The sequence below is a fragment of the Pinus tabuliformis genome, chromosome 4_2 (genome assembly GCF_031772625.1).
Source record: "Pinus tabuliformis cultivar Carrire ecotype Pingquan chromosome 4_2, CPIR1, whole genome shotgun sequence".
Taxonomy (NCBI): Eukaryota; Viridiplantae; Streptophyta; class Pinopsida; order Pinales; family Pinaceae; genus Pinus; species Pinus tabuliformis.
The window spans coordinates 49025317-49047134 of record NC_142304.1 but is presented as its reverse complement, the minus strand read 5'-3'; positions in this window follow the sequence as shown (position 1 = coordinate 49047134).

Genomic DNA, 21818 nt, shown 5'->3' with positions numbered 1-21818 from the left:
GAACCTCAAATACTTTATTAATGGAAGAAGTAAAGTTCTGAGAGTGTTACAACCATAATAGGCCCAATCCAGCAACACCTTCCAGCAGAAAGAAATCTCCTCTTCACCTCCTTCAAAGCAATCACCCAATAGTTCTATACACAAACCAACAGCACTTCCTTACTTGCACAAAATTCCAGCCTCCTTAGACCTCATGAGAGAGCTCTATATATAGGAGATTTGGAGAAAGGATGAGTCAGCTTGAGGCTGGCATGAAGCTGACTAGTGTCCTCTCCCACTTTAGTTAATCTTCAGTTCTTGAGTCCACTTGGAGATTCTTGCTTCCACTTGGAGATCAAGACCCTCTTACTCATCACAAGGCGAATTCCTTGACCCAAGTGTCAGTTTGGAAGCTTCCTGGGCAATTGACACCTTGCAGAATGACTGTGCCACTTGGCCAATCTCGCCCAGCGCAGGTAGCCTTCATTAGATTTGACATTCAGCGCAGGTACAGAGTGGAGTAGTTGACATTCAGCGCAGATGCTCAGTGGAGCAGCTGACATGATCCAGAAACTGCTTGTTTTTGAGTGTTTTCAGGTGGAGAACTGATTTTCAGTGCTGTGGTTTGCTGACCTTGTTCCTCTAGGGGTAGGAACAACATGTTTAGGGACTTTGGATCCCTTAGATTATTAACATTTCATGCATCATGCTGTTAGGCACAAAAATGTCTATAACACCCCGGAGTTGACCTTGAGCATGGAGTCATAGTTGGGGGTCAACATCCTTATAAACTAAGTTGAAATCGTAGAAAAGGTCAAAACTAGTGAATGAATAGGCTATTGTGGGTGTGCTATAGGAGGCTGCTACAAGTGCACTGTATTGCTATAGGAGGACATGTAATGCTACAGGAAGGTTGCAAGAATATTTAGGACGTGGAAATGATGGTTCAGGGTATGGAAAAGTGAATGGAGGTAGATGTAAATGAATTAAGGTTTCCAAAGCCCCTAGCCAAGCATATAGCCTTTTGAAGTCTTATTTTGCACTGGAGAGATGCTCACAGTCGTCTAGGAAAACGATTTCATGAACAAAATTTTAAAATAGAATTTGAGATTCAGAAGAGAAGGTGAGGAAGTCCTATATGGAGGTGTTGAAGGTTCCCTTTCCTTCAGATCCAAACAACCCTGCAATAATCACAAGCATATACCCATTTATCATTGACAAAATGAAATAACTAATAGTGGAAAAGATGAGTTGAATTTAAATGTTATCTAATATATGCAAAAACTATGATCTAATCAATAAATAAACTCCTAAGTTACAACAAGCACATGCAAACAAGGTAACCAACATCAATATTCTTCCAATAACTCGTAAACATAATATTTTTGGACTATGGTTGTAAATCCCTCTATTCATACTCCAATGAGAGAGATGAGGTGGGGGTTGCAATCACAGATTCTATATGGATTATTCTCTAATGAAATGCATGAAACTAATAAGAACTCTGAAATAAAAGAGATACAAATACACAAGAGGGAGCTAAGCCATTGGAGTTGGGCCCAAACCCAAGAATCTCAGCCCTCTCCAACTAACTCAGTGATGAACCAATAAGTAGCTTCTCATTATCATTGCATCAATGTCTGCTACATCACATAAGAGTAAAAAGTAATAGTGCTAAGTACTTGAGCTCAATAGCTACCTAGATGAAAACAAAAATCAAATCTTAATGAGCTCTTTTACATGTTTATTTATATAATAGGGTAGATACTAGCATCTCCCTAGAATATAGCAATATTTGTCTCCCACAACTCAAGAATGATAGATATTGTTTCCAATGACCTCATCTTGCTTGGCTTCTGATGACCTCCAACTAATGAGTGAAAGTGTTGTGATATTGGGATGATTGACGGAGTTAAAGAGGTGAAAACCCCCTAGAATCTCTCCTTGTTGTCTACTCTGAGCCCCTTCAGAGAAATCATCTAAAAAATGCTCCATTTCCTAGAATTAAACCATATTAGGCCACATGACATAGGGAACATCTTTTGCCCTTCTCACTAAACATAATATAACAAAAATTGTAAATAAATGTGAGAAAAAGATAGTTCTAAAGCTGGAGGATGGCATCATGACCCTTATAATGTACCTATTTATGAGCCTAATCACCATGAATTTTGGGTTTAGCTCTATTGGTGTGAGCTATTCTGCAATGCTTGATGTGCCCTATAATGGTGGAAAGTATGGGTGAAGGCAATCCACTTTGAACAATGGGTGCAAGATAAGGAATAGGGGAATGTGAGCTCAAAATAATTGTCTCCCACAACCTTTGTGAAGGTGTAGGTCCCATATCGGAGTGATTTTAGCTTCCAATATGCTTGAGTAAGGTGTTATTTCTACAAATGCAACAAAACATTTTCACCCACCTAAAACTTATGTGGCACCCGATGTTCATCATTTCATTGCTTGTACTTGGAATTGGACTTCTCAAAGATGTCATGAATCTTCTAGTGGATGTGATGGATACATTCAATAAACTTGGTTTCTTTATGAACCCTAGATTGTACATGTGTGGATTATGTCTATGTAGTCGAATGAGGCATGGTGACATCAATCAAAAACACTAGTTGAAATCCCAGACCCACTTGAAAGAGATGGTGACCAATCAAGCTATGAACAACTCTGTTATAATTGTGTTGCACATAGGGAAGGTTCTCATCCTAGATTCATGGAAGCTTAGAGTTATACATGCGGAGTATGTCCATGATCATCCTTTTGATGATCTCTATCTAGTCATCACTCTAGGGATGAAATGTAGTCGACTTGGTGAGATTGGTGTCCAATAGCGTCTACAGGCTTGACTAAAATGTGCTTAGGGACCTGTTACCCCTATATGACATAATGGTCCGCAAGACCCCAAAATTTACCGATGGTTTTTCAAATATGAGTTTTGTAGTGTCCTTTGTTGTGATACTCTTCTTGGAGGCTGCCAATATAGCCATCTTAGAAAAAAAATTGATGACCAAAAATACACAGTCCTTACAATACTTGGTAGAAGAGAAGCAAATAGATAGTACATGGAGATGGATTCCTAGGGCTAGATGGGAGTAGGTGAAGGAGTGTACAAGAATTGATTCTTGATGGTTGGCTTGGTGATGGCACATGAAGTGAAGGATCATATCTATTTTCTAACATGTTGTTAATGTTTTGGCCAATAAAAGTATTTCTATATTACGACCATAATTTTCTCCAACCAAAGTTTCTTACGCCCTACTGTAGTGTGCCTCCCAAATCCGTTTGGAAATCTCACCTGAAGGACCATAAAGGTGGACTAGATAGCATACTAATGCGTCCTAGAGGATGAAATTAGGAACTTATTTTCCATCCACTAGCATCTAGCATGTGGTGGTGAAGTCTCAATCATTTTTTCACAACTACAACCACCTAGAGGTCTCATGGCCGTAAGAGTTGAGAATAGTAGTCAGTGTTGCAACTGTAGGTCGATTAAGCCAATATGAAACATGATTGGTGCTTCCCTCTTCTATTTAATTTTCAAGTGGAATTGTTGCAGATATGTAGACCAATGATGATGGAGATCACTCTGCAACTTCCCTTGTATCTTTATAAACTCAAGAGGTTGGTGATTAGTGTGGATGATCATCTCCGTCCCTGAAATTTAATGTTTCCATTTCCAGCAAGCCTGCACAATGGAATACATTCCTTTATCATAGGTTGCATACTTCCAAACTATATTGGAAAGTGTCTCCCAATGATAGGCCACTAGATGCTCGTATTGAGAGAGCACTACACCAATAGCATAGTTGGAGGCATCTGTCTCGATTTCAAATGGTTGTTGCAAGTCTGGAAATGTGAGTACATGTGTAGAGTAGAGGAAGTGCTTTAGCTCAATGAATTCCTTTTGTTGGGACTCATACCAGGAAAAAATTTCTTTCTCTCTACCCTTGGTAGTCTGACTCAAAAGCCAAGTGATATGGGAGAATCCCAATACAAACCTCCAATAAGGAAAATTTAGGCCCAAAAGGTTGTGAAGATATATTAGAGTTGTCAGGGATGGAGAATCTTGAATGACTTGGATCTTAGCTGGATCGGCATGCATGCCTTGATCATCTATGACGTAACCAATATATTGTACCTTCCTCATGCCAAAGGTGAATTTCTCCAAGTTGGCACATAGTTTGTGCTACTACAAGGTTTATAGGATGTGTCGAATGTGTTGCAAATGCTCATCCCTACTCTTACTGAAGATGGGAATGTCGTCTAGATAAACAACCACAAACAAGTTCATGAAGGGCTGCAAGATGTCATCCATCAACATCATAAAACTACTAGGGGCGTTTTTCAACCTAAAGTGCATGACTAACCATTTAAAAATGCCTTCCTTGGATTTGAAGGCGGTCTTCTATACATCTATGGGCTCTATTGGAACTTGGTGATAGATAGACTTCAGATAGACCTTGTTGAAATACCTGGCACCATTGATCTAATCCAAAAGGTCATCAATTCATGGCATTGCATACCTATTCTTGACAATGATATTGCCTAGTTCCTAATAACCAATGCAAAGCCTCCAGGTCCCATTCTTCTTTTGTACAAGTAAAATTGGGTTCCCACAAGGTGAGGAACTTGGTCAGGTGTTCCCTTTTTTCATCAACTCCTCGATCTACCTCTTGATCTCTTCATTTTCAAAAATGGAGTTGTGATATATCAGCTATTTGGGTATGGGTGCCCTGGGAGCGAGATCGATCCAATTCTTGACCTGAATTTGCAAGGGTACCCATGTGGGTGAGGAGAAGATGTCCTTGTATTATTCCACAAAATTATCCTCCTAATTCTATTATGTGGATGAACGCTTCCCAAGGGCCATGGATGTCGCCACAATATTTCACTTACTTTGAGACCGAATAAAAAAGAAAAACAAATTTCCTATTTTGGGATATGATCTTACTGCATTGCTTAACAGAGATCAAAGAGATGGTGGTAGGTGGGGGTACCTCTGGTATCCTGTATAGCTTATTGCCCAAAGTAATAATACAGTGCAAGGCCTACACTCATACACATAATGACGCTTCCATAACTATGGTTGGCCTAATAAGACACCACAAACTTCAAGAGGAGCAACATCACATAATACCTCATCCGTGAAGGGCTTAATGTTATAGGGAAGGTTACACTACTCGATGATGCGGATATATTTTCCTTGGTGAAGCCACCCGATAGTGTATGAATGCGGGTGTGACGTGGTCGATAGGCCCAACCACTTCACGATATTTGCTAAAATGAGGTTCTTTTGGTTCTCACTATTGAGATTCAACTACAACAAAGAACCCTTCACCCACATCTGTGATTGGAAGAGATGATCCTAATCCTTTGGATCTTCGTGCTTATTCTTTTGGATCTTGGTGGGTGCAACAATAGTTCTACGGTTTACATCAATACTATTATTCCCTTTGTCATTCCCCTTGTTAGGTTCTGACTTAGACTCAGAACATGCATATGAATCTGAAGCCTTCAGTTCAGTCACCAACGACTGCTTCTCTCAACACACACTTGTCTTTTAGTGGGTATTTTATGTAAACCACACCACTTTCCCTTGTCTTAATTTCTCTTCATGGTGTTATTCTTTTATTGCAGGTTTGGTGAGTTGTCTTGGGTCACCAAACCTCGGCTTCATCCCTTGTTCTGCGGTTTGGTTACACTCTTACCCTCTTTCTGATTTGCAGATCTAAAGTTGCACTTCTTTTGTTTAAATTTTTTGTTCAATATTGGAAGCATATCAATATGGTACACCAAGCAAGGAGATGTTGAGGAAATCCATTTCATATGAATGTATATTTGCAGATAGTTGCGGTACTTGAGCACCAGATGTCACTTAAAGTCTTTAATCCCCAACTTTTTTCATAGTGTATGGAAAATATTTCTTTGATCCTGCACATCTTGGTCCCTTTGCAATTGTAGTGTGGTCCACTATATGTACTTGTCCTCATAGCTCCCAAAAGGGTAATATTGCTCCTTGACAACATCTCAGAAAGAGTTCCAATAGGGGGAACCATAAATAGAAAGACTTCATCAACCCTTTTCTCACAGTAAGTTTCCCACCATTCATTGATATGGGGAACAACCTTAAGCAATGCAAAAGTAATCTTGTCCCTATTGAAGAAACTATGGACATAAAATTAGCCTTCCAATAGATTCAACCATTTATCTACAACATCTGCATCTATTTGACCTTCGAATATAAGGATATCAAATTTTACTTTTACCTTGAAGGGGGCAGCGCCTCAGAAGTGACTGTTAGATGAGGATGCGTTGTCGATGGACATTTGTCGAACGATCTGGGAAAATTTGTCCACCATTGTGTTCCCTTGTTGATTGGGGGATTCCCTGAGTAATATTTTGAAAGGACATCCTACTCCATCATCTTTCTTTTCTTTTTCCACGGGAGTCTCTCGAGGTCAGCGAGGCTAATCTTAGAAAGGTTCAACTAATTCAAACCCCAACTCCTTATACATTGACCTCATTGGGGACATGCACAAAAAAACAAAGAAAGAGAAAAACACTATGATACCACTAATCCAGATTTATGAATGAAGGAAATGAAATGTAGACATGAAATAAAACACATAGATACAATGAAAACAAGACTTCAATTCATTAATAACAAAGTACTAAAAACTGTTACATGCATGATGGAAATAAACTAGCTCGAACAATGGTAGGTTATCTTTGAGAAGAGATGTGGTAGCTACATTCCTTCTTAAATGTGTTACAATGAGGCTCGAAGGCCTATTTATTATTGAGAAACAATGGAAAACCATAGACATCCGAAACCTAACCCTAGGAGATGAACTGCCAAAAGTTTATGGGCCTCATTAGGGTAAATTGGTACATCGACTTCCCGATGTAGTAAATTTAGCATGCAATCTTCATTTCACATGTCCATTACCTCATATGAAGTATATGCTCGAGGACTGCAACTTTCGACTGCAAACCCGTACCTCAAACTACTAGTTTTCCCATTTTCCAAAAAAATGTTTTTTAGGGCCTCAAAACAGCTTTGGAAGTTCATGACCTGCAAAACTACCAAAAATGGTAAATTGTGCTACAAGTAAGGAAACTCAAAGAAAAAATGGTGGGGTTCTAAGTAGAATAGGTTGGTGGACATCAATATCCACCAAGATAAATCCTCCCCCCTTAGGAGGTAATGGTCCCCATTACGTTGAGTGTCTCCATGAGATGGGGAAACATCTGCTGAACTTGGTCCTTGGTGAGCCACTTTCCTTGGTGCAGGAGTTGGCTAGCTTTAATAATACAATACAGTTGGATCTTCTACTAGTGAGTGTTCTTGATATAAATGTCCATGATCTAATAAGTTGTGGCCTATTCCATGCAAGTTTGTGTTTAGATCTATTGCTATGAGTTGTTTTGCAATGTTTGATGTGTCTAGTAATAGTGGAAAGTATGGTCGAAGGCCATCCACATTGAACACTAATTGTAGGCCAAGGAATGGGGGAATGTTAAACTCAAAATAATTATCTCCCATAGCATTGGTGATGATGTAAGGGTCATATCAAAATGGTATGAGGTCTCGATGGGCTCAGGTAAGGCATTATTTCTACAAATGCAACCAAATTTTGTTGCCTACTTGAAACTTGTGTGGCACTTGATGTTGATCATGTCACTTCTTGTACTTCCCATTTGAATTCCCAAAGATGTCGTGAATATACTAGAATATGTGTTGGATACGTTCAATAAACCTATTTGTTTTATAAGCCTCAAACTATACATGTGTGTATTATGTTTCTGTTGTAGCATGAGGCATGCAACCATCAATCAGACATAACAAGTGAAATCCCATACCCACTTGAAAGAGAGTGTCATCAATCGAGCTATGGAGATATCAGTTATATTGTGCTTCATATAGGGAAGACTCTCATCCCAGGTTCATGGATGCTTGGAGTTATACATCCGACTATGTGCACTATCATCCTATTAACGACCTCTGTCTGGCCATCAGTCTGGGGATGGAATGTAATCAAATTAGTGAGCTTGGTTTCCAATAGTGTTTAGAGGCTTAACCAAAATCTTCTCAGGAACTTGCTATCTCAATCACATATGATGGTATGCGGGATCCCAAAATGTACCCACACTCATTCAAGAAAGAGTTTTGCAATGTCCTCCATGAACTCTTCTTGCAGGCTACCAATATAGCCATATTAGAAAATTTATCCATGACCACAAATACATAGGCATTACCATGATTGGTATAAGGGAGGCTAGACAAATAGTCCATGGAGATGGATTCCTAGGGTTGGCTGGGAGCAGGTGAAGGAGTATACATGCCTTACTTATTAATCGTTGGCTTGGCAATGACACATGTAGTGAAGGATCCATTATATTTTCCCACATCCTATAAAAGTTTTGGCTAAAAAAATTACTTGTGTGTTACAAACACAATTTCTCCAGCTCAAAGTGTCATACGACCCTACTATAGTATGCCTCCCAAATCATCTTGGCACGCTTGCTTGAAGGAGCACAAAGGTGGCCTAGGTAGCATAATAATAAATTGTGAAGGTGGAAATTAGAAACTTGCTTTCCATTCACTAGACTTTGTTATGTGGTGGTAAAATTTAGATCATTTTTGTATATTTGCAACCATCCAGAGGTCTTGTGGCCATAAGAGCTGAGAAAAGAAGTCAGTGCTGCAACTGGGGATCAGTTGACGTAATCTGCAACATGATTGGTGCTACCATTTTTGTATGAAATGATCAAGTGGAATTGTTGCGGATATGTAGACCATTTATGATGGTGATCATTCTGCAGCTTCCCTTGTGTCTATATAAACTAAAGAGGTAAGTGATTAGTGAGGATGGTTGTCTCCTTCCCCATAATGTAAGGTTTCCATTTCCAGAAAGCCTTCACAATAGAATACATTTTTTATGGTAGATGGGATACTTCCAAACTGTATCAGAAAGTGTCTCACTATGATAGGCCACTAGATTCCCATGCAGTGTGAGAACTACAACAATATCATAGTCGAAGGTGTCTGTCTTAATTTCAAATGGTTGCTTCATGTTTGGTAATGTGACTACAGGTGCAGAGCAGAGGCAGTGCTTCAACTCAACGAACATCTTCTATTTGGGCTCGGACTAGGAAAAAATTTCTTTCGCTTCGCCCTTCATAATCAGGCTCACAAGCCAAGGGATATGGGAGAATCAAAATATGAACCTCTCATAAAAATCTGCGAGGCCCCAAAAGTTGTGAAGCTTTGTTAGAGTGGCTAGGGCTAGCCAATCCCGAATGACTTGGATCGTAGCCAAATCCAAATGCATGCCTTTCTCATATATGATGTAACCCATATGTTGTACTTGGCTCATGCCTAAGGTGCACTTCTCTAAGTGGGAACACATTTTCTGTTGTCGCAGGGTTTGAAGGACATGTCGAATATGTTGCAAGTGCTCTTCCCTACTCTTTCTAAAGATGAGGATGTCATTCGGATAAACAACAACGAACGAGTTGGTGAAGGGCCACAACATGTCATCCATCAGCCCCATAAAAGTAGCAGGGGAATTTTTCAACCCGAATGGCATGACCAACCATTTAAAAAGGACTTCCTTTGATTTGAAGGTGGTCTTCCATGCATCTGTGGACTGTATTAGAACTTGGTGATAGAAAAACTTCAAAATGATTTTGTTGAAATGCTTAGCCCCCTTGAGCTGGTCTAGAAGGCCATCAATCTGTGGGATTGGATACTTGTTCCTAGAAATGATTTTGTTTAGTGGTCGATAATCAATGCAGAGCGTCCAGGTCCCATCCTTCTTCTTTACGAGTACAATCGAGCTCCCATAAGGTGAGGAAATTGGTCGAAAGTGCCCTTTTTGCAACAACTCCTAGATCTTCCACTTGATCTCTTTATTTTCCATAATGGACAAATGATATATTGACCGATTGGTTAGGGGTCCTCTAGGATTTGGATCAATGGAATGTTTGACCTGACCATGCAATGGTACCCCTATGGGTGAGGAGAAGATTTCATTGTATTCTTCCATAACCTTATCCACCTGCTCCTATTGTGTGGAGGAATCCTTCCCAAGGCCATGGATGTGGCCACAATATTCCCCTTTATTTTGAGATCGAAACAGAAATAAAAAAATTTCCTCTCTTAGGAGATGATCATACTGCATTTCTTAGTAGATATTAAAGAGACAATGGTAGGGGGGGCTACCTTTGGTATCAGGTATAGCTTATTATCGAAATTAATAATACATTGTGAGGCACAGACTCATACACAACATGATGTTTCCATATGTATGGTTGGCCTAATAAGATATCACAAACTTTAAGAGGAGAAACATCATATAATACCTCATTCGTGAAGGGCCTGATGTTGTCGGGAAGGAGACACTACTGGCTAACACAGAGATCTCATCCTTGGTGAAGCCACCAGATGTTTTATGAATGTAGGTGTGGTGTGGTTGGTAGGAAAAACCGCTTCATGACCTATCCTAAAGGGAGGTTCTTTTGGCTCCCATCATCAACAATGAACTGTGACGGGGAACCCTTCACCCACATCTATGAGTGGAAGAGATGCTCCCACTCCTCTGAATCTTCAGGCTCATTCTTCTAGATGTTATTGGTGGCAATGATTTTGTTGGGCTCTACATCAATAATATGCTTCCATTTTTCATTCACCTCGTTGGGTTCTCACTCATACTCTGAACATGCATTTGAATCTAAAGCCTTCAATTCAATTACTAGTGAATGATTGGCTCGACACTCACTTGTGTTGTGAGTTGAGATTTTATGGAACTCACCCCACTTTCCTATGTCCCTCTTTGTCATTTTGGTGTTGCTCTTTTCTTGTGGCTTTGCCGAGTTGTCTTGGATCACCCCACCTTGGCTTTGTTCTTTGTTATGTGGTTTGGGGGAACTCTTGCTTTTCTTCTGATTTGAAAATCCAATGTCGAGCTTCTTTTGTTTTTGTTCAATCTTGGCAACATACCTTTATGCTTCATCAAGCTAGGAGATGTCTAGGAACTTCATTTCTTCCTAAATGTATTTGTGTAGATAGTTGGAGTACCTAAGCACCAAATGTCTGTCAGAGTCTTGGATACCCAACTTTGTGATAGAGTATGGCAAATATTTGTGATCTCATGCACATCTTGGTCCCTTTGCTCTCATAGTGTGGCCCATTGAATGTACCTACCCTCATAGCTCCCCATGGGGTAATATTTTTCTTTGATAGTGTCTCTAAAAGAGTGTCAAGAGGGGGGCGACTGCTAATAGAGAGGGTTCTTTGACCCTTTTCTCACAGTAAATTTCCCACCAGTCCTTGACATGGGGAGCAACCTTAAGTAGTGCAAAAGTAATCTTCTCCCTATCGGAGAAACTATGGACCAAAAAGTAGCCTTCCAATAGATTCAACCATTTATCTACAATATTTGCATCTATTTGAGCTTGTAATATAAGAATATCAAAATTAACTTGTAACTTGAAGGGGCCAATTCAAAGTTACTGTTGGATGAAGATTCATCGTCAGTGGGCATCCAGAGAAGGTGTTGCACTAAAAATTGTCACCTTGACATTCTGCAATATGTGTGAGTCCATTACCACTCATACTTTCCTCCTTTGCAAGTCTAAAGCCTCAGTTCTTCATATCAAGCCTTGAAAGTAAGAGAAAAGCCCTAAAAGTCTCTAAAACTATGGTTCCACACTTTCTCTTAGTCTTACCTGCGGTCCCGCACCTAATGGTCATGTTCCCTGTGCACCTGACTGCTCTCTATCTGTGTTATGGGTGCGAAACCCTATAGAAGTTAAAAATACATGAGTTTATTCTAAAAAACTCACTTTCAGTCATTTCTAGAAGCTTTTGGAAGGAATCTTTTGGTGGCAAGTTCGTTCTCTTAAGTTTCATGCATCCCATACCTTAAGGAGCTAACCTCTTGATGTGAGGAGCTTATCCCTTTGAAGGAGGACTCTATCCCTTCATAGGTGGACCTGTAACCTCCTCCTCTACACTATAAAATGAAGCATTGGGCTGGTTACTTGGGAGGTTGAAAGCTGAATATTTTTGAGGTGAAATGTTGCTGGAACTTAGTCTTCTTAGTTGAGCTTTTATGAGGAGAGATTACATACCTCTAAGATCTCATTTGGAAGATTGCAAGGCTTGTCAAAGTAAAAGAAATTCCTGTTTTGGACCCCAGGAAGAGCTTGTTCAACATCAAGGCTGAAAAGGTTGTAAGGTTCTTCTACTTCAAAGTTAATACAAATAAGTTTGTTTTTCTCAATAAGCTGTTCATTAATGGTTTATTTTATGGATTCCTTGATCACCATAATAGACATGATTTGCGATATTTTCTTTGCAGGTGCTATTTGATGTTTGATTTTTTGTGTTTGCAAGTATTTAAAGGATAACTCTTTCAGATGATCGAGGGATGATTACAACGAACAAGTGTTGGATCTAAGGTAGGATCGTAACACCTCTATAGTTTTTATTTGTAAATTGCATATTTCTAGAGAAAGATATATTTCTTTGTCTGTTTGTTGCTAGATTATCTTGTGATACTAGGGAGATCGGTCTTGTCCTCAAGAATGATTTATCTAGCCAACAAATTGGCGACTCTACTGGGGAACTGGACTTGGTTTTTGGTTTTCCTTTGTCTTTGACTTGAGAAACTTGTTTTTGTTTTTGGTTTTTGATTGATGTATGTTGGCTTGGGCAGGTTTTAGAATTTGGATTTTTTTTTTTTTTTAATTTTCATGGGACCACACTTTCTCTTTACATATAGTGTGAGCATCTCCACACTTTTCCTTTAGTAAACAGAGCGGTACCGCACCTGGTTCTACTGGAAGCCTGTGGACCCTGTAATTTTTTTTGAAAAACATAAAATGTTTTCTTCCAGTTAATTTTAGGTTTCATTTAAGGTCTTTAGTGTCTACCCAGATCTACATTTTTCCTATCAAAAATCTCTTTTGAGTGAGTTCCAATAGTATTTTTTTTTTGGATGATTTTCTAGAAGTTTTGCATGCTTGGAGTGGTTTTCACTTTGTCTCTATAGTGACTCAAAGATCAGAAGCTTGAGAAACCTTAGATCACCCTGGTGTCTTTTTTTCTTCTTGATGAGTCTGACTTGGTTTTAAAATCTATCCTTTGTGAGAAATAGATTGAGTTTTCTCCTTGCAAATCTTTGAACAAACTTTGTTATAAGTTTTGAATTTCATTTTTACGAAAGGAAACATATCTGGATGTTTTTTGGTTGATTTGTTATTTTGAACCAATGAATCCTTAGTTTTCTGAACAACTAAGAAAAACATGCTCAGAAAGAATTGAAGCTTTTATTTAATTATATTTCTAAAATTTTTTAGATCTCAAAATTATTTTTGTAGTTTTGAGTGTTTTTCTAAAACTTGTAGATCTCTTTTGAAGCAAATTGTTTTTTGTAGTTTCGAGTTTTGGAAAAGGAAAGGGATTTATTGTGAGCATTCATTAATAGTCTCGTTTTGAGTTATTATTGAAAAAGACAAAAATATTTTATTTCTATTTTCAGGTTGAAAGAAAGAATTCTTTCTTAAAAAATTGCATTCTCGAACTCTTTCTTTTAGCTAGAATTTCATTAAAACAAAAACGAATTGCTTATCATTTTAGGTGCATTTTTTAGTGTTTTTAGAGTCAAGTCCTCACACCATCAAAGTTTCATTTCCATACCTATTGAATTAAAGAACAACCCATAAAAGCAACGCTTAATTAAAATTGATCTAGTAATCTTTTTTATTTCTAGGGCTCTTATCACCAATATAGCTTAGGCAAGTATCTTTGAGTAGGGAGTAATTAACTCTCCAAGATAGTTAAAAAAAAAAAGTAGCTACATCTTGCGGTAGGAAATAAATCCAATTGTAAGTGATACATTCTGGGAAGCTTCTCTTAAAGGAGTCAATCACGAGATCATGTCCGAACCTTTGAGACAATCAAGTTTGTTTCATTGGGAAAGATAGAAGATTTGCGCGTATTAAAAATGGTAAACCTCGGATTAACCATTGTCGAGGAGACTGGGGTCACTTGTTGGTAAACCTCGAATTGATCATGTCGAGGAGCCTTCAAGGGGATTGAGCTTTGTTACTCTGCCCTTGTGTGTAGATCGAATCGTAGACTATTCCCCCAGTTGTATTTGTTGTTGTTGGTAACCTTAGTGTCCATAAACTTAAGATTATTTCCTAAGGTGACGGTGAAGGATTGGTCTCACTGTACCTGGAGCAGATGTCAACTAGACTCACTTGGACTCTCTGGGGGGTTCTCTTCACTCGAGATGGTTTTGTGAAGAAACTTGTGCCAGTTTGTTTCATTAAGCAGGTTGTCGGGGTAACTGTTCCAACCGCCCTTTCTGTATTAAAACTCTACGATGTTGGATTTCATCACCAACTAGTGTTTTTAGTACGGGAAGTTACTGTTTGTGTGTGGTTTGAACTTTTAGATTTTTTAGGTGTGTGATTCAGTTGTTGTTTCTTTAGAGACTTTAGGTGATTTTATTGAAATTTTCTTTGTTTGCGTGTGATTATTTTCATCCCACACCCAGAGGTTATTATCCTTGGTTGATTAGGTCAAGACAATCATCTATGTTTTCCCAATCACCTGAAACATTTTTATATGGTGGTCCTACTGTTCCTTTGGGGTACCAGTCACTTTCTGGTATTTTTTCAAGAGCAACTCCTTGACCGAGTGAACATCAGTTATCACTCGGTAATGATGGAACTAAAAAGTTGAATGTAGAGCAAATTCTTATGATGTCTGGTAGTATTCCAAATCCTCAACCTCAAGGTAGTCAGTTACTTCCTGGGGGGAAAGGTAGTCAGTGACCACCTGAGGGGCAAGGTAGTCAATTACCACCTGGGGGGAAACCCCAAGGTAGTTAGTTTCCGCCTAGAGGGCTAGCTCGAGGTTTTCAACCTTCAGGACAGTACCTACCCAAGGTCAACCCCACACTCAACATGTTCCTCAGGAGTTCTATCAACCCCAGATTCAATACGTGCCTCAAGGTTATCAACCTTAATGTCAGTACCCAACTCAAGGTTTCCAACCGCCTTCGAGTCAATCATTTTTACAAGGGCCTAGAAATGTATCGCCTAGTTATCAGCCCTACGTTCAACCAGGTTATGGTCATCCATATACACAACCTTTTATGAGTCCCGGAATGAACATGGTGTGGGATCCATCTCAAACTCAATAGACTTTGCAACCTAATGTGGAGTTACCTTATCAAGATGGACAACCTTTGGTTTCTGGTCCAACCCAGCAACCTGTCCAGCCTACCATTCAAATTCCTGCATCCGGTTTAGTCCAGCAGCCTGGGCCTAGCTCACCTCAGACTCCGCCTCAAACTGCTGCTGCAACTACTGCAACTTCTGTTCAACCTACCACACCTGTTTCTAGAGTACCTGTAGCTCCGATTTCTACTATCCCTGCATCAGTGCAAACTCCTCAAGTCTTTGTGCCCTAGTCAAAACCTACAGTTCAGGCTTCGATCCAGATGTCTGCAAGACAAGCTGATCCAAGTACGATTGCCATAAGTCAACTGCAGTTCACTTATCAACTGTACGAGGGACATTATCAATTCGGTCCTACTGTACAAAATACATTTTATCATAATCAACCATATCCTGACTATACTTATCAACAGCCTCAACAACTCCAGTTTGGTCTGGTTAATCATGGTTTTCTAGGAGGTTATAACATTCCTAATGCAAATCCAATTCTAGGTTATCCTGGATATCCTCCTCCTGGGGTTGGTCTTGTTACTCAAGGTTTTTGCGACCCTCACCGTCAGTTACCATTTATTGTAACTTTGGATTTACCTGATTTGTTGCACCTTACGAATGATCTGATTTACTATCTTCCGTATTGGCCAGAAATGCCTAATAAGTTTCCAGTGATATCCTAAAATTCAAGGGTAAGTCAGAGCAGTATCCATCAAATCACGTCATGACTTATCACCTCTGGTGTGCATCTAATTCAATCATTGATGATTCAATTCGATTACGTCTTTTTCAACGAACTCTTATTGGTCTTGTCGCCAAATGGTACATTGAGTTACCACAAGACTCTTTTTATAATTTCAGTCAGCTAGCCACTTCTTTCTTAACTCATTTTCAGTTGCCTGTTAGATACGACAATGGCACAAAACTGTTAACTTCACTAAAACAATCCACGTCCACATATATTTCTGATCATATTCATGAATGGTGACATAGAAGGTGTTTAGTGAAAGTTTTCATTCCGGATCAAATTTTAGTAGAATGGTTCATTAAATCATTGTTACCTAAAATCACTGTAGATGTAGCTAAGGTAGGAGTTGTCACTGAAGAGGAAGTCATTGCTCAGGCTCAATACCTTGACCTCATTTATACGCAGTCAGGTACTTTACATGAAAAATTCCTTGATCTTCCAAAAACTAGAGCTCCTTCAAGGTCTCATGTTGTTGATGGTATGATTGGTTCAGTTAGTATTAAAAGCAAGAAGAAATCTTCAGAGAATTCTTCTCCTACAATAACTTTACCTGATTCCTTGAAAGGAGATTCTTCCGTTGAAGTTTCTACCGATATCCATGTCGTAGATTCATCTACGACCAAATCCGGTAGTAAAGAAAAAGGGAAGAACAAAAAAAATCAAAATTCAAAAAATAAAATGAATAAAAATGAATCTACTGACAAAAAACGAAAGCCTTGCTATCCTTGTTTCATTTGCGACAAGGATCATGTTACCAAAGAATGCCCACATCGACCAAAGTTTTCAAAATTCGTTAAAGGTTCTCAAACGCCTATTGTCTTGAAGGATCCTTTTCCTACTCAAGATAGTAAGGTGGTTGCTTCTTCCTCGAATACCTCAGAAGAGCTCATTATGATGATGTCTCATGTCAGGATTGCGATGTGATCACAAGATTATGGTAGTAAAAATCCTGTTGATGGTAAAGAAGCAGAATCTTCTAATTCAAACACATCAACATCACCTCCTCCTGGTTTTGATCCATTACAGATCGAGAAACCCAACCTTGACTTAGTAATCAAAATGCCTGCTAAAGGTATATTTTGGAAATCAGCTTTCAATCCACATGCGAGATCTGCTCAGAATTATAACATTGTTGAAGACTTAGTTATTTCCCCTTCAACAATGTTAGCTTTGGAAGTGTTGCAATCGTGCCCAGCACATCGTAAGTTACTATTGTCTGCTATAGGAGCTATCGATATTCAGGATTCGAACCTAATAATCTTCGATTTAGATAATAGTACACCCCGCCTTCCTCATCAAATGGATTTCCATATTCCAGTATTAGTCAAAAACAAACCTTGCCTTCGAACTGTGATTGATGAAGGAGCTTCTACATGTATTATGTCGATCCAGTGTTGGAGATCGCTTGGTTCTCCCACACTTAATCAGTCTTTGACGATTCTAAAGGCTTTTGATGGTCGAGGCTTCCATCCTTTTGGTATTTTGCAGGATTTACCTATAGGGGTCGAAGGCAAAATTGTAAATCTAGATGTGGAAGTGGTTGATGTCCCTCTAGATTACAACCTTCTCCTGAGTCACAGTTGGTCTTATGCTATGACTGCTATTGTTTCATTGGTATTTCGGCTTATCAGGTTTCCTCATAGTGGAAAGATCATTACGATAGACTAGCTGACTTATTTCTCATCCGACCCAGCCTCTACAGATAGTGTTCAGCACATTGGTAAAACGACTATCCCTTATAAGGATGTTGGTGTAGGTTTGATTAAAGATTCTAGTTTACTGGGAACTTTTTCCTTCCCTCCTCCTAACGTATCGCCTTCTATTGCAGCTATTCATATGATTTCATCGAATGCTGTTACTTTTGATGATCCTCGAATCACACCTTCCAATTCTGAGGTGGATTCATTTGATGGCGCGATGCCTTTGAGTCCCTTTGAAATTGCATATCAGGCTGTACAGTCGTTTTCCGATTCCTGACCAATCTCGAGGATAGTTTGTTGCTGTGTCAACCTCATTAAAAAATGAAACCAAGTGTTTCGAGGATAGTTTGTTCCTGTCTCAACCTCGTTAAAAAATGAAACCAGATGTCTCGAGGATAGTTTGTTCCTGTGTCAACCTCGTTAAAAAGTGAAACCGAGTGTTTCGAGGATAGTTTGTTCTTGTCTCAACCTCGTTAAAAAATGAAATCGAATGTCTCGAGGAAAATTTGTTCCTGTGTCAACCTCATTAAAAAATGAAACTGGGTGTTTCGAGGATAGTTTGTTCCTGTGTCAACCTCATTAAAAAATGAAACTAGATGTCTCGAGGATATTTTGTTCCTATGTCAACCTCGTAAAAAAATGAAATCGGGTGTGTGAAGCATAGTTCCTTGTCTTGTGTCAAGCTCATTAAAAAATGAAACAAGGAGTCAGGAGCATAGTTCCTTGTCTTGTGTCAAGTTTGTTTAAAAAATGAAACAAGGGTTATGAGGATAGTTCTTTTCTTGTGTCAACCTCATTCAAAAATGAAACAACTCCCTTTCCAAATCAAGTCTTTGAGTCTTTCCAAGAACTTGAAAGTGAACTTTCATTCCATCCATCTCGTTGAATGCAATGAAGCTTGGGGGGCATGTACCTCTATTTGAGTTATTATGCTAGGGGCATACGAATTTATAACGAGCATATTTTTTTGTTTCAAGCTTGTGTAAACATGAAACCGAATCCAAGAAAAGTTCTTTGTGGTTCAAGCTTATGTAAAAATGAACCCATACCCACTTTACATCTCGTGATTGATGTTTTATCCACTAAATTCTGGTAGATGAGCTTTGGTTGTTTTCATTCCATCGCCACCATATCTTTGGCTGATCATATGCTTTCACTTGCTTTTTTTCCTTTCCTGAGGGACCACAGCGATGAGTGGTTTTGTTATCCAGCCTCTTAACCATTACATGTTTTGAGTAGTTCCACCATTGCAGGAGCCAGTTGCTACCCTTTATACCACTTATTCCTCTAGGACAAGTCTTCTTTAAGCTCTTTTCTGACTCGTAAAATATGAAAAGATTGCCGAGTTTTTCCTTTTAACTCATTAAACGGAATTAAAAGGGAAATCCACTTACAACACTTTTCTGACCGTATAAACATGAAAAGATCGCCAGACTTTTGTCGTTTCGAGTTTGATATTGGTTGTGAAAGAACGTGTCTTCGATCACTTTTTTACTTTTTCGGATCAGAGTCACTAATTATGAAAAGTACTCCTTGATCGTAATGGTCAAGCGGTTCTCTCAAGTATTATTTTATACTATTTCGGGCTTGAGGGACACATATTTACGAAAAAATACGCCCATGGAGTTTTCTTAAGTTTTTCTTATGACTCCCTAAAATTGAAAAACACCGAGTTTTTCCTATACTCGACTCGTTAAAATTTAACAGTAAAGGACCTGTTCAATTTTAAATAGGAACGAACCACTCCTTCTTAGGGTTCGAATTTTAAACTAAGTTGGATTCATCCAAAGGATGAGCTTATAAACAAGAAAATGTTATCCTCCTCAAGCTTGTCAAAAACAAAGAGGTACTTGCCAGAAATGGTGGGGAAAAAGAGAGAAAAATGAACCTATTTGTTACACTTTGTGTTTTAGAAAGTTGTTAACCACTCTTGAACACGACACTTTTGTTCACCTGGGTTGGGAAATCCTTTGCCTAACAATTAATCAAACCATATTGAAAGTCTTCAGCCAATTTTTGGGTATTAGCTTTGGATCAATTGTCACCAAACCATCTACAGTGTCGTTATGTTTTCAGGAGGTAAGTTCAAATAAAACATTCATTTGCAAAATATCTTTCATCCATTTTTTACCATCCCTGAGTTAGTCCTTGCCAATATATTTCTTCAAAACTTGATATATGATTTCGTGTTGTGGGCTTGCTTGCGACAGATCACTTTCTATCGACTTTAGCTCATTATCTAGAAGGATGATCTAGAAATCATCAGTACCTTGAAATCTGCATGCCCTAATGGTAGGTTTCTCGCCTTCGATGATAGGTTGCATCATTGACCTTCAATTGAATGATTCTATGACATGTTCGACCTCAGTTCATTTATCACATTTCATGGATTGTACTGGGTACTTTGAGAGCCATTGACATTATTGGTGTTTTCTCTCACACTTGCTAACAGTTCACATCATTGACTGGTAATCAAGTGGTTTCTACCATGTTCGACTTCGACACATTCATTCACATGGATAGAATCATACTAGTTCGAGAAGCAGAAGTCAAGACCCTGGATCTAGTTTCTACCATCCAGGTTGCGAGGAATTTTGTTATTCATTATACAGTGGACTATTCATAAATAGATGGTTGCGTCAATACTATGTCTACACATGTCTATAGTCTTGATGTACTACAAAATCATTCCTGTATCAAAATAATTTAGTTAGTTTTCTAGTTAGTTTTGATCTGAGTATGGAAATGCCTACCTCAGCGATGATATGTCTACATATATATATTTTGCATTGAATGTTTTTACAGGTTCCGACTGGGGTGTCCGCAGGATGATCCTTGAAATGATAAATTACTTAACTCTTTATACATCAAAGACTTCATCTTCATCTATTACAAACTTGGCACTTTAGGGGGCAATATGTTGCACTAAAAATTGTCACCATGACATTCTGCAATCTGTGTGAGTCCATTACCACTCATACTTTCTTCCTTTGCAAGTCTAAAGCCTCAGTTCTTCATATCAAGCCTTGAAAGTAAGAGAAAATCTCTAAAAGTCTCTAAAACTTTGGTTCCACACTTTCTCTTAGTCTTACCTATGGTCCAGCACCTAATGGTCATGTTCCCTGCACACCTGACCGCTCTGTATCTGCGTTATGGGTGCGGACCCCTGTAAAAGTTAAAAAGGTGCGAGTTTATTCTAAAAAATTCACTTTCAGTCATTTCTAGAAGCTTCTGGAAGGAATCTTGAGGTGGCAAGTTCACTCTCTTAAGGTTCATGCATCCCATACCTTAAGGAGCTAACCCCTTGATGTGAGGAGCTTATCCCTTTGAAGGAGGACTCTATCCCTTCATAGGTGGACCTGTAACCTCCTCCTCTACACTATAAAATGAAGCATTGGGCTAGTTACTTGGGAGGTTGAAAGCTGAATATTTTTGAGGTGAAATGTTGCTCGAACTTAGTCTTCTTAGTTGAGCTTTTATGAGGAGAGATTACATACCTCTAAGATCTCATTTGGAAGAGTGCAAGGCTTGTCAAAGCAAAGGAAATTCATGTTTTGGACCCTAGGAAGAGCTTGTTCAACATCAAGGCTGAAAAGGTTGCAATGTTCTTCTACTTCAAAGTTAATACAAATAAGTTTGTTTTTCTCAATAAGTTGTTCATTAATGGTTTATTTTATGGATTCCTTGATCACCATAATAGACATGATTTGTGATATTTGATACGCAGGTGCTATTTGATGTTTTCTTGTTTATGTTTGCAGGTCCTTAAAGGATAACTCTTTCAAACGATCGAGGGATGACTACAACGAACAAGCGTTGGATCTAAGGAATGATCATAACATCTCTATAGATTTTATTTGTAAATTTCATATGTCTAGAGAAAGATAGATTTCTTTATCTGTTTGTTGCTAGATTATCTTGTGATACTAGGGAGATCGGTCTTGTCCGCAAGAACGATTTATCCAACCAACAGAAGGATCTCGGAAAACTTGTCCATCATTGCCTTCCTTTGTTGCTTTAGGGATTCTTCGAGCAATATTTTGATAGGATCTCCAACTCCCTCATCTTTCTTTTCTTAAGCAATGGGATGTTGTCGAGGTTGGAAAGGCCAACCTTGTAAAGGTTCAAGA